Here is a 13,033-nt window from a genome sequence, read left to right on the forward strand (position 1 = left end):
TGGGCACAATTAATGAGAGCATGATTTAGTCAAATGAGCACACAGTTTAGTAAAATGAGTGCACATTCTCTGGATATACACAAAAAGATATCTTGCACAGACACCTCCGGGGTTCCGTAAACCAGAACCCTGCAGGTGTCATTGCAAGATATTTTTTTGTGTATATCCAGAGAATGTGCCCTCATTTCACTAAATTGTGCTTTCAATCTAGTAAGTTATTCACATGTTTTACTATATAGTGTACTCATTTTACTAAATTGTGTGCTCATTTTACTAAATTGTGCTCTCATTTTAATTTCTGTAAAAATGAGCACACTATTTACTGAAACGAGGGCACAATTTATTAAAATGAGTGCACAATTTGCTACACTGAGTACACAATATATAAATGAGAACACAAGTAAGTAAAAGTGAGTAAAACGAGTGCCCTTTAGTGAAGCGAGCACACAATATTTGAAATTGTGCGCACAATCTATTAGTGAAGAGAGCACACAATATTTTAAACAATATTTTAAATTGTGCGCACAATCTATTAGTGAAGCGAGCACACAATATTTTAAATTGTGCGCACAATCTATTAGTGAAGCGAGCATTAGTGAAGCGAGCACACAATATTTTAAATTGTGCGCACAATCTATTAGTGAAGCGAGCACACAATCTAGTAAAATGAGCAAACAATTTAGTAAACAAGCACACATTCCTGGGCTCCATACCTTCGTATGTGAACACATCATTTTAGTAGGTGTCAGTAGCAATAATATGAACATGTTTTGTCCATGTGTCAAGACAGACTGAATGGGATGTAAGTATAACTGACTGCAGTTATTTGTTTGTTGCCTTTGTTAACCTTACGGAGCCGGGAGGTCATTGCAAGATATATTTGCATATTGAGAGAATGTGCACTCATTTTAGTAAAATGTGCTCATTTTACAAAGTTTTGGTGTCATTTTATTAGATTGTGCGCTCAATTTAGTAAATTGTGCACACATTTTACTAAATTGTGCACTCATTTTACAAAAATTTAAATGAGACCACAATTATATTTAGTAAAACTACCGAACGATTTAGTAAAGTGAGGACACAATTAAATAAAATGAGAGCAGATAAGAAATACTTGCAATGACCATGGTTCTGTACAACCTAGAGGTGTATCTATGATCTTTTGCTTACTCACTCGCTCAGTGATTTATTTGAATTTTAACTAAAAGCGTCCTTTTATTCTAAAGCACTCATCCTGTGTTTTGCTCTGTTTTTCATTAACCTTCATCAGCCTTTTCTCTGGCTTACATCATTTCTAATACAATGGTCCCTTATGAACTGATTAGTTCTTAATATCTGGGATGTGGAGACAGCAGTTTTGGAGTGAGAATCTGAAAAAGACTCTTGTGTTGTTTTTGTTCTTGTGTTCTTCTTTGTCTTATGCTTTGTGTGTTAAGACTGTTTGGCCTTAAGGCAAGCTGAAAAGGAACAGTCAATGGAACAGTGAGCTTCTTATTTATTATTCTGCTATGAGGGGACTATTTAGTGTGGAGAGAACATTTAGATTATTTAAAGGAGAATATAAGCCTATAGGTCCCCAGATAAGGCTCAAAATAAAAACAGAAATAGTCTTAGATATTTTAACAAAATAGGAATAATCAAGCCTAATGACTGAAAGAGATGATCTGACACAACAATTTCAAGTTGGCTTCTCAACTATTACCAGCAGCTGCTATACACATACAAATGTCTTCGTAGTGGCATCCTTGATAAGCTTGCATAACTCATACATATGAAATGAAATCATTCAAAGAGCCTCAGCAGTGGAGCAACAGTGTGGCTGGACAGCAAACCGCTTTTCTCCCACAAGACTATTTTCTTCTCATTTTAAGTGTAAATATGAGAGAGGACATGAGCCAAAGCCGTGGTTTATGAGAGGAAATGCAGACATTTCCTCTATCTGGCATTCTCAGCGGCTCAATTCATTTTACTGGACATGGAGGATAATTGAGCATGAACTGAGATTCAGCCTGTGCTGTGGATTATGGTGACAAGGATTTTAAATCTTCATGGCAATAGACCTGAAGTTTCCATCTCAATAAAAGTACTTTGGGAGTGCAACTTTTACAACAAACCCATGTTTGGAGAGCATTAGTGTTGATCCTGAGTGTATATGTTTAAATCAGGACTGCAGTTTGACTCCCTCAACACAACATAGCACTTAATTCCCTTGTGACTTTAAAAGTGAAACTGAAAAAACCCCCAGCAGATTTGTCATAAGCACTGTACCCCTGTGCTATTGCTTCTGACAGGAGTTGTGTTCCAGCAGGTCTATACAGTACATCTGAAAGAGTGTTGTGGCAGGAAAGCACAGACACTTCTTCCCCCCATTCTGCCAGATATAAACTTCCACAGGAGGGGTTCTGCTGTTGTTTCAGAACCCTGATGTTCTGGTGAAGCTGCACAAAATGATCGAAGGATTGGAACACCCCTATGACATTCTTAGGGAAATTAAACCAGTGTATGCATGCTGATTGCAATGCTCTTAGATTAAGTATTTAGAAGAGATGTCAAATTCTCTGTCAACTCACATAACTTGATGTGATGTGATGTTCTCTGAAGGAGAAAAATAGACAGGGCGAGTTCAGCTTACCTGATAGTTTAATTGAATATAAATAGAGAGACAGGTTTTTTATGACTCAAGGAGGGAATTCTATTCGTGTATGCATAAAATGGTCACAAGGTAGTACACAGACATATAAACAAGTTGAAAGGAGTCACACAACCAAAGGCTCAGTTGAGCAAACAAGGTCTTGAAAAACTAAAATGGGGAAACATAATTCCTAACACTATTCATTAACATTATTTAGGCCTTTTCATTTGACATATGCACATATTAGAGCAGTCAGTGACTTATGGATTAGTATAGAATAGAGTAAGGAATGGCAGAGGTGATGATATGACGCTACAATATTTTGACCAGAATACGATGTTATGAGATTCGTTATTTTTTATGACACAGCAATCGTTGCAATTTGACTCTGTGATACATGTGATTCATTACTCCCATATTACACGTTTCTTATACTCTGGGTCCCTGCAGCTATCTTGGCACTATATTTGCTCTCAACTATGACTTCCTTTCCAACAAGGTATTGCACCATCTTGTGGACTTCAGAAGTAGTGTTACGGGAGTAGTCATACTGTACATACTAAAGTTAATATTGACTCTTGCCACTACTGTATCAATAAAATACTGTGTCTAAAAATATCATAATATGACATTTTTTCCTTCTCTGTTGCATAAGGGCATGGTATTTATTAATTTCATGGAACCAGGGGCAATGTCTGAGCTACAGGGAGACACACAGTAACCCCATCAAAAGCTGGCCCACCCTGACAGACAGATAAAGCAGGGAGGGATTCTCATAGGCCTACATGAATTATTTGATACCTCATTAATGAGGCGGCAATCAGCAGCCACTCTACCCCCACCCAAACCCCACCCCACCCACACCACCAGAAAAAAATACCGCTGTTGTTTTTCCCAGTGGTGACCCATGAAAGAGAGGTCTGTTTAGATGTCCGGATAAAACAAATTTGGTTCAGAAGGCCAGTGGATGAAAGGATGGTGCACGTTGTAAGTGTAAAAAGTGTATTGTTGGCATTGGCTTGAAATAAATAAGATATGAAATGCCGTTGATTGGTCAACAAAGAGGATACAGAGTTGGGCCATGGTGCCGGGATTACGTAACACCAGCACTATTATATGCAAGATTGGCTGCTTCTCTGGCAGTCATGTTTAAACCCAGGGCTGTCTCATTATGTAATGTTTACTAAAACTTATTGTATTTGAAGCATCTAATGCCATCCAAGCCCCCCCCCCCCACACACACATTTATTAGCCGAAATTCAGTTAGGACCCCATCCCATGGTTGCCCCTTTCATAAGATGGGGGATGAGTTCAAGAGCTGAGCACGTTTCTGCAGCCATTCACTGTTACCTCTGGGCCAGACTCAGAGGGAGGAATGTCCCAGCGTTCTACTTTGGCCTAGCTCCTAATCAGGCTAAAAATACACCAATTGTTATTGATCAATACACTTGTGTGCACACACATTGTTTCTTTTCATAGTTGTGTTTATGAAACAGTATTACAATTCAATAGATAGGAATTTCTAGAATGTTTTAATTGGTCTGAACATTGAGTCCAGTTTCATCATATGAGGCCATGCAACAAAACAACATCCGATATTTCTGCTATAATGACAGATTTAAAGACAACCTGCTGGCACTTTTTAAAATAAAGTCTATTGCGTGAGACAGTATTTCATTGAAAAAAAAAACTTGTTAGCAATTCGTCTTGCACAACTTCTGTTTGAGCTATTGGTCCAAATGAAAGGCATTTTCTACACCTCTGTGATATGAGCTTGGCTCTGCAGTGCTCTCAGCCGAGGCACGGGAAAGATCAGAGACCCCAATGTTTCACACAGGTGTGTTATTATCTCTTCTCCATATGCTTGGCACAGGAACGAGCAATCTGGTTTTTACAGTTTTTGGGATCAGGTACAGGAAGACGGTAATCCCACTTTAAGGAATACTGGCGTCCTGAGCTTAATCAGGTCACCGCTCTCTTCCCCGAGACGATGATCCCACTCTGGGGCTCCGCCGTTTGCCAGCACCGGACGGATGTTGGAGCTTGTCCCTTACCTGTCTAAACAAACAGCATGGATGGGCAATGAGGTTTTTGATCTGTGTAAGAGTTATGAAGAAATGTTCGAAGTAGGGGTTCCAGAAGAACAGAGCCTATGATGAAATAACAGTTTCTCTCTCTCTCTCTCTTTGTGTGTGTGTGCGAGAGAGAGAGAGAGAGAGAGAGAGAGAGAGAGAGATAGACAAACGTAGCTCTAGGGTGCAATGAAAGGTGAGAGGTACTATGTGTGTGGGAGCTCAACACAGACTACCATGCATAATACAAGCAGTCTCTGCACCATTACAAAAGAGGTGAATGTACACTAAAAAAACCTGCATACAGTTATCCCCCATCTTCTGTTAAGCTGGACACTGAGTGTTGAGTTTTTTTTGTTCCAAAGGGAACATTTTCCTCCTCCCATGGAAGAACACATTGAATGCAGCGCATAAAACTATTTTGATTAAAAATCAATATGTTCTAATTGTTTTATTTATTTATTTATTTTTTTTTTATTTTTTATTTTTTGGGGGAGGGGGGTAGAAATAACATTATATGCATACTAGTGTAGTCTGCATGCAGGTGTGCTTCCATTTCCCAATGAGGCCTATTGGCATGTGCAACAGTTCAGCCTTCCAGTTCCCATCCTTTGAATTTTGAAATGGATGGGAACAAAGTTGAAGGATTGGACAGTGTCATGGAGAAACCATCAATGGAAGGATCCTCATGTCTCAAAGCCATGAGTCACCCGAGTGCGCATGCATGGCGTCCCAAGCGGTTGCGAGGAGGTCCTGGACTGCCATAGAGAAGCACAATAAAGCATCCACAGAGCTCTGGGTACAAATAGCATGTGACCACCAAAGCATGAAGCCAGATGATGAGGTTTGATTATTAGAGCATGACTGTACCCAAATGCTGAGAGACTTTCAACTTTAGATAAATAGTTTATCCCTCCTCAGCATAAGCTCGGCTTGCAAACACAGCACCAAAGCCAGGCCTTGCCCGGGTGACGGCACATGCATAAACTGTGGCAACCAAAACACAAGAATGGATCAGACACATGGGCAGACAACTGACAGACTAGAGAGCGCTTTGAACTTTCTATTGTCATTCCAATACCGAAGACAGTCTTCTTCGATTGGTTGAGTTGAAAGAGGAAAATGTAATCAACTCCAGAGAACAGCAATACTAGATCTGCTATTATTGTGTGACTTTTAAAGCATAAATCAGATAGATAGATAGATAGATAGATAGATAGATTTATTTTACTTTATTGATCCCCAAGGGGATCATTGCCTATATGCAGCATATCGAATTTCACTTTGTGAGGGATGCTTGTCAAAACTAACACAACAGTGAATTTTGAATCAGCAAAGTGGGTTTCCACAGACAGGGAGGTAAGGTCCAGACCGACAAATATATATTGTTGTTGGGTGGTGAGGTGTGGTGACATGAGATGAAAATAGATCTCTGGGGGAAAGTAGGTTATGGAGAAGAGGTGGTAGTCTCAATCAAACTGGTCTGCGCTGCTCATTGGTCGTCTGGATTATGGCACGAATGCTGATTTGTCCCACAACATATCTTGCTCCAGTTTTCTTTCAGCCAACAATGGACAAAAGCACATTGCATGTGCCAGTCTTGTTTTTTTTGTGTGTGTGACTATATTTTTTGGGTTGGCGTACCACCACAATTGGGCCTGTGTCTAACCTTTGCCCCATTGCCAGCCATCATTGTTTTTACCAGACAGGACGGCAAATGTAATGCACTTTCTAATGAGAATTGCTTTGTTTATGCACACACAATGTCAGTGATAGGAAACTCTTGGGCTCAGAACCTCAGAAGAATAGATGACATCGAAGTAGGTCAAAGAAGATGTGAGTGAAAACATTAATTGCCCCTTGAGAGTGGCAGTGTCAGTAAAACATTGGCAAATATATGTCCATTGATTGTACAGCTGGCTTCTGGACAAAGAACATCAAACAGACTTACAAACTGAGCCAAAAACGACCACACAGCCAAGTCGCACCTACAGGTCAAGAAGAATACAGTATGTCTTTGTTTAGTTTGACTTCAACTAGTCAAGGATCAAGGATCAAATTGTAAACTTACCTTTAACTTTACCAATGTTGACTGTCAAAAAGGAGAAACTGGTGCACAATGAGCCAATGATTTAATGATGTTTATATGTATGTATTTACATCAGTCATTCTGGGCTCTATCTTTTCTGCATTCCAAAGTTTCCCTTTTACCATTTGAGATCATACCTCACACAGTTGGTTGAGTATACAGAAAAACCCTCAAAAGAAAACAATTGGTCTGATGATGAAATTGTAACATGGGAGTGCTGAAAGAAATAGGACCCCCCCCCCCCCCCCCTCTAAAAAAGCCTATCCATTTGCAGAGCTTCATCAGAACTGTGGGAAGACTGTGGGAAAAGGTCACAGCCAGTCTTTCCAAACCATTCAGGAAAAAATAAAACTTGCCAGTTAAGAAGGATTCTCTGTTTACCAAATAATAATACGCAGAGATGACCTCAGCGAGGGGCAATTCAGAGCCACAAGTCCGTGTTTCCTCTCTCACCCCAGACCAAAGGCTGCACTCTCACAGTCTCCCACTTCAGAGCGGATGGGTTGGATACATCAAGACTCTCCAGGGGCTTTGGTCTGAGCGTGGCATTACACCGACATATTTAATCTGCTCACACAAAGCTGTCATTCAAACCTACAGGGGAACTGAGCCACCACACACAGATGGCACTTAATGAGATTTTGTTTTGACAAACAGCGATCCATCAGATTAAATCGTTTCAAATGAAGGCAGTGGCTGTGGTGAGAAGGCACTGGGGGTTGCAGCAAACAACAGCCTGGAAGAGCGCGACACAAACCAGCACAATGCCATTCAGCAGGACATGACACCACGGCTCATCATATTATGTTATGATGATATATGTTAAAGAACTTCCGTATGGAAGAATATTAGACTCAAAAGTTTTGTACATGTGTATCACGTTTTGAAACTGTAGAAATTATTTGTAACTGTAAAAATGATCCGTACAAGTAATTGTCAAAATTACAAATATGCCCTACACTTACAAATCTATTCTACGGGTACGGATCGGTTTTACAGCTACAAATCATCCTACAGTTTAAAATATTTTACCATTAAAAACATATTCTACAATAACAAATCAATATTCTACACACAAAAAGTTGTCCTACAGTTACAAATCTTTTCTGCAAGTGCACAGACTTTTGCACCACCTTAGGGATGAAAAGGGCTCTGTGATTGGTTAGTGAACTTAGATTCCTGATTGGCTAGCCAAACCTGAGCATCGCCATTGGCTATTCAACAGGAAGTGCCAGAACAGTCTCAAAAGTATTCGTATACTTGCAGAAAATACTTGTGCAAGCAGCAGAGATTCGTAATCAGGGTTCTAAATCAACACCCGCCAAAAAATCATTTTGGCGGGTGTTAATAAAAACTTACTAGCCAATTTGGCCGGTGATGCATGAGGCATTACATGCATGATACATAAGGCAGACATCCCAACCTGCAAAAAAGTAAATAAATAAATAAATAAATAATAAAAACTTTAGCCTACTTAGATACTGAAATACAGATCATTCAATAATGTCTAGTCAGCACACCAAATAAGGAAGGCCTATAGATAGAAATTGTGAAAATAAAATATGTAGATTTTGGTAGTTTGGTCTTTTCATGTAGCCTTGGCAACTAGCCATCTAGTACAGGCCTGAATAATATGCACATGAATTGACACTAGTTAAACTCACCTCAACATGTTTTTTGCAATCATTTAACCCCCCATGGGCAATGCTAAAGTCGCTGTTACAAATAGTGCAGCGTGCAAGACTAGGCCTATCATTCTTTTTTACTTTTATGATTATGAGACAAGGGTACACTTTGAAATGGGTCTTACATTTTCCTTTTTTGGGGGCACTGACTCTGCCATGACGCTCCTGTTCCTAGATACACTGAACTGATCAAGTTCGGGAGAAAAGAGATAAAAAGCTCGCCTACACTGAAAACTGATTGGTTGATTTAGCGAAACAGGCCAATCAGGATGCTCTCTGTCTTGGATGCGCTGAGGCACACACGCAACACCCCTCTCTCTCCCCCGTCGTGTGCGCGCTACACTCAGATGCACACGCGATTTTAAGTCTCGGTCTGTATGATCGCTCGCTCTAGATCCCGGGAGATTTGATCTAATTTGCGGGCGTCAGGGAGCCGCTATCAACATGCGGGAAACTCCCGGAACTTCCGGGAGACTTGGGATGTCTGATAAGGCTCTGTTCTCGGTCGCACCGATATATCCCCTGGCAGTGCTTCCTACATTTCCCATAACCACTGTGCCGTAATGCTACGTGATGACGCTTCATACGTCCATTGACTGCGCGCAGTTTGCAGTGAAACCAGCGGCTGATGATGTCATGTCAGAGGTGTAAAACCTGAAGCAGCAAGATCGTTTATTGTATTGTCTATGGAGTTAGCTGAAGATGGAACGTCAGGAGCTTGTAGGCGAACATTTTCAGTTTTAAAACGCCCTGTGCAAAGGGCACCGAGAGACAGAGGAGGGACCAACATTTAGCCAATAAATAAGAGCTGTAGGCTACTGCAAACTTTTTCTCACTAGATGAATGAAAGTATACAATGTCAACATGCACCAACAGCATGTTTCATAAAATGTTACATAAACTTTTTGGGTCATCTCTCTATAAAGATCCAACTTGAACGTAGGCCCTATGCTACTCCATTTAATTGAGAACGCGTCTGAGCACGCACAAGAGAGAGAGAAAATGAGTGGCAGGTTCCAGCTGGCTTGTCATTGTTGATGATAATTGATATCTCCTTTTTATTAAGTTAAGATTAAACTAAATGCGGCGGTGGTTGGGACAGACTTATGGGGGCGAGAAGAGGAATGAAGGGATGAGGATATTGACAGAGAAATAGATAGATAGATAGATAGATAGATAGATAGATAAGACATCCCAAGTGTTTGCACTTTCTGTGTATATTTTGTGGTATGTATTCATGCCAAAAATGTTAATAAAATGATCAAATGCATTCAGTGACACTCATCTCATAAACTCATAATTCTCTTATTTTCACCGGAAAAAAATTGGCTAGTAGAAATTCTGATTGGCTACTAACTTTAGAAAGTTACCAGCCACATTGGCTGGTGATCAAAAAAGTTAAGAACCCTGTTCGTAATGGCAGAATAGTTTCGTAATTGAAAGACAGCAACTGTGGAAGGTTTACCTGTGGAATATAAGTAAAGGACATATGAGTAATACTTAAAATCGTTCGTGTTATTTTTTTGTTAAATCACAAATTAGTTACAAATCTTGATGCACACACACACAATACATGACACTTCTCATCCCTAAGGTGGTGCAAAAGTCTGTGCACTTGCAGAAAAGATTTGTAACTGTAGGACAACTTTTTGTGCGTAGAATATTGATTTGTAATTGTAGAATATATTTGTAATGGTAAAATATTTTTAACTGTAGGATGATTTGTAGCTGTAAAACCGATCCGTACTCGTAGAATAGATTTGTAAGTGTAGAACATATTTGTGATATTGATAATTACTTGTACAGATCATTTTTACAGTTACAAATAATTTCTACAGTTTCAAAACGTGATACACATGTACAGAACTTTTGAGTCTAATATTCTTCCATACTTTCTACACTGCTTTCTGCTTCATATTTACTGTATATCACTCCTTGTATGTGACTTGTAAAAAGTGACTAGATACTGGCTCGACCACGTTTTATTTTTATTTTTTGTCAACCCATGAGGGTGATTTACACGACAACTTGAACTGTGAGAGTGAGGCTGATTCAACCACATCTCAGGACTTCTTGAAATGAAAGGAGCCTGGGGGTGGGCATGTTATGGACCGAGTACAAGTTCACAGCCCGATGAGTTTCCCAGAAATGTATAACATACAGAAATCGCACTTCTCGCCAAGCATCCTATTCAGACCGTGCCACATTGAAGGGCCTAGCAAACTCTAATTAAGCTCAATTGGGAATCTACCCATAATCTAATCAGTCATAACGTCTCGCTCCAGACCAGAGTAAATGCTTTTCAATCCTACATTATCCAATGGATACCCCCCAACATAAAGTCACTTCATCTGCCTGTCAAAAATACACACTGTCATTTCAGCTCAGTGTACGGGAAAGGAAATTAAATAACTTGCCTGAACAACCTTTTGAACACATTTGCATTTGGGCACTTTGGGATTTTGTTTGCATAACATTTCTTTTCCAAATAGTGTTGGACAACTGCCAAATGGTCAGGGGACTGCTGGCCATGCGGTGCAGATCAGATCATAGCCCAGCAGACTGGTCAGAGGTGGTGCCCCTGTGGGCCCTCAGCTCTGTCCCTCCACGCCACCGTGTCCTTTGGGACCTTTTGAGCCGGTCAAAAAAACTCCGGCCTGGAGGAGGGTGAGGGGCTAATGGTGAAGTGGTCCTAGTCCTCTCAGGTCACTTTGTGTGTTTGTCTGACTTATACCAATGTGCAATCGGCCGCAAATGCTGATTATTGGAGAACATCAGTGAGCACCCCCAAAATATCATTAGATATTTGGTTGTGTTGAAATGGTGTTGCGCATGTAAATATATCTTCATTGATATGTGTTGCATGTAGAAGTGCAATATTACCACCAATATAGTTATGTATCAGTGTTAAGATGTGGGTTATCTTACTTGTTACATTTAACTGTTCAAATCATGACATGCACAAAGCTTCAGAGTATTTCATTAAAGGGACAATTTATATTGCAGTAGTTCATAGTGACCTCTAGTGATGCATTTTGCTCAGAATACAGTGCCCTCCACATTCACTGGCAGCCCTGGTAGAGTTGACTTACAACAACAACAAAAAAATATCTTTTGGTGATTTATCGTAATCTCACTATGAAAACAATGAGGTAAAATTCAGCATTGAAGGGAAGCAAAATCTTTTTCTGAGAAAAAGAAATATCTCATAAAGAAATATTTTTTTAACTAAAACAAACAGCTACAATTATTGGCCTAGAGAAACAGAAGTAATTTTTCCACTTATATTTAACATATTGAAGTTAATCAAGAGTGTCTGTGGACTTTCAGCTGTAATCCATAACTTCCTTTTATAAGATATGAAAATAAAGTGGCACAACGTTGAAATCTTCTAGTCCTTTTTCAACATGGGAAAGACAAGAGAATTCGCTAAATTCAGATAAAATGGGTTGACCTTTGTAAGTCAAGGAATAGCTAAAAAGTGTACTGAAAATGCCCATATTTACAGTTACAACAATAATTAGAAGGTTCAAATCAAATAGAACCGGCAAACTTGCTTGGACAAACACCCATCAAATACCCATGTGTATCTTGTCATCAGTGAGGAAGATGGTGAGAGGCAAAACATTCCATGAGAATCACTGTTGGAGAGTTACAAAAAGAAGTATCATCTTGGGGTCATCAAGTCTCCAAAAAATCTTCAAAAATGACCTATACCTGCTTATAGATTATTTCGAGGACATGCCGGTAAAAGCCTTTCTTGTCATTTAATTACAAATCTAAATGGCACGAGTTACTGAATGCTACAGTGCCTTTGTCTGGTATTGTCAGATTAAATGAAAATGGCACTCTTTGGCAAAAAACACTCTAGGTGGGTTTGCATATATAGAAGAAGGATTATGCTGAACCCAATGGCTAATGATAATTATGGTGGAGGATCTGTGATATTGTGTGGCTGCTTTTATTCCAAAGGCCCTCAGTACCTCATTAGGGTGCATTGTATCATGAACTCCAAGAAAAACCTCTCTCTGCCAAGAGACTAAAAGTGGGTCATGATATTATCATTCAACTGATCAATGTACCAAAACACATGTCCAGACCAGAACACAAAATGAAGCTTTTGCCATTTCAGTCCCCTGATGTAAACTCCATAGAAAAACAGGGGATAAGTCAAAGATGAGAATACACAAGTGAGGAACTAGGAATCTAGACGACCGGAAAGATTTTGTAAAGGGGAAGGGTCTTAAATCTCTTGCTTTAGTTTCTCCAACATTATGGGATGTCATACGAAAATATTACAAGCTGTCTTATTGCCAAAAGGAGGTTTAACAAAGTATTGCAGAGGTGCCAATAATTGTGACACTTGTCTTTTTAAAAAAAAAAAAACTAGATGTACCGCATAGCGGTACAAAATATGACCGCCGCTCAGTCCTGTACATCCATTCCGCGAAAATAAATCATATTAATGAATTTGTCTCCATCTTCTACTCCATCCCCCACTCTTGAAACTTTTGTGTATGCTTGTTTGGAATGTGTGTGTGCGTGCGGGCCGCAC

This window comes from Alosa sapidissima, chromosome 1 (assembly GCF_018492685.1).
Source record: "Alosa sapidissima isolate fAloSap1 chromosome 1, fAloSap1.pri, whole genome shotgun sequence".
Lineage (NCBI taxonomy): Eukaryota > Metazoa > Chordata > Actinopteri > Clupeiformes > Clupeidae > Alosa > Alosa sapidissima.